General features: G+C 67.4%; 1 protein-coding gene across 5 annotated transcripts in view; it reads left to right on the top strand.

The window, feature by feature from the left end:
- Nucleotides 1–612: 612 nt before the first annotated feature.
- The window catches only part of TMEM51 (transmembrane protein 51), a 49,721-nt gene continuing 48,691 nt past the window's right edge, over nucleotides 613–1,642 (top strand). For 2 of the 5 annotated variants that reach the window (XM_014447497.2, XM_023746374.1), the window contains exon 1: nucleotides 613–802. The gene's annotated coding sequence lies outside the window, so the exon portion shown is untranslated. Of the gene's footprint in view, nucleotides 803–1,211; nucleotides 1,286–1,642 lie in introns of those variants that run through there. The other 3 variants (XM_006105298.3, XM_023746373.1, XM_014447496.2) reach the window with 3 other exon arrangements.

Below are 1,642 nucleotides of genomic sequence, written 5' to 3'. Positions count from 1 at the left end.
GGGGGGGCACAACTTCTAGAGCCACCCAACCAGGGGCAACTCCTGCTACTTCCCAGCTGTGTGACCTTGGGCAGAAGACCTCCCCTCTTGAAGCCTCTGCCTTCTCTTCTGTAAAGTGGGTGTAAGCACTGACCATGTCGTGGTTGGTATACGGGTTCCAGGAGATGGTGCAAGGAAAGCAGGTTGGTAGTGAGGATGGGAGGACTAGCAGTTATGTTATGCTCGCGGGACTCCCTGCTCTGTTTCCCCAAATCACAAGGCAGCCCGGAATTTGCGTGAACACCAGGGCTCTGCTGACCCGTGACTGTGTGAGTTGAAACAGTGTGTGTGTGGGGGGGGGGCCGAGGGGGCTGGAATACCCACCAGTGGTAACTGTAGGTACACACACACACACACACACACACACACACACACACGGGAGAACCGGAGACCATGAGTCCCCATGAGTGCAGCACGCAGCCCTCCGGAGGGGAACTCGCTTGCAGTCCCACCAGGTGCCTCATTTCTGTGCTGGACACGCGAGCTTCCCGGTAGGAGGCATCTTCTCTGACACCTGGCCGGCTGCCCGTTGGCTTTTTCTCAGGGTTCGAACTTCAAAGGCCTGGACACGCACCCGAGAAGGGGACTCAGGCCTGACCTCCTCGGGAATTCAGCCTGAGATTGAGGGAGGAGGCGGGCTGCCTTCTCCAACTTTAGAGCCTCGGTTTTCGGTGGTTTGGCTGCGATCAACCCACCCAGGTCGGACGCCAGGCCGGCGCGGCTCCCGGGCAAACATCCAGGCCGGGCGGAGGCCGAACTGCAGGTGAGAGCGCCCTCGCCCAGCGGGGTTCGCCCTCCCGGGGACCCGGCCTCCGGCAGCGGCGCGGGGGCTCTGCGCAGAGGCGGCCTCAGGCCGGGGGACAGCGCCTGCGCTTTCCTGGGAAAGTTCCCTGCGAAGTTGGGGATGGCCCCCCAGCACCGGAGACTCCGGGGCCTGAGCGCCCCCATCCCGCGCGCGGGACCCGCAAGCCAAACCGGCTTCGTCTGGGCGGAGGCGCCGGCGTGGACCCCGAAGGCGCTGGGACACCTGGGACGGGGTGGGGAGCCGGAGGGGAGGCGTGAGCGGACTCGCTGTTTAAAAACTCGCTTCCCAAACCTCCGCCCTCAGTCACCTCGCAGGCGCGGGCCCCAGCACTGCCAGCCCCGATCCCGCTGCCGGAGGGTGAGAGCCGAGCCCCCCGCACCCCGCACCCCCCATCCCCCTGGGAAGAGCCGGCGCCGGGCGGCCAGGTGAGCGCGAGACCAGGTACTGGCGCTGCGGGGTCCGAGCGCCCGCGCCCAGGGGGGAGCCAGAGGTGGGGCGTCTCCCATCGCTATTAACCCACAAATACCCGGGCTCCCGGCCCCGACCTCCCCCACTGCACCCCCACGTCTTGGGGGTTCGTTCCCTCTCCCCTCCCCGCTCGCCGCGGCGGCGGGGAGAGGACTTGGGCTTGGTGTCCTGCGACCCCAGCGCTCCCGCAGCCGCCGGGGTAGGGGGTGCCGCCCTCGCAAGCCGGGGGCCCCCCCCGGGCCCGGGGTGGGCGCGGCGGTTTCCCTAGAGAAGTGTCCTCAGGTGGGGCGGCGCCTCAGGGGTAGGGGAGCGGCACAGGGAGGTCCTGAC

The sequence above is a fragment of the Myotis lucifugus genome, unplaced genomic scaffold (genome assembly GCF_000147115.1).
Source record: "Myotis lucifugus unplaced genomic scaffold, Myoluc2.0 scaffold_666, whole genome shotgun sequence".
Taxonomy (NCBI): domain Eukaryota; kingdom Metazoa; phylum Chordata; class Mammalia; order Chiroptera; family Vespertilionidae; genus Myotis; species Myotis lucifugus.
Note: the sequence above shows the minus strand (reverse complement) of the source record. Positions and strands in the feature narration are given on the sequence as shown.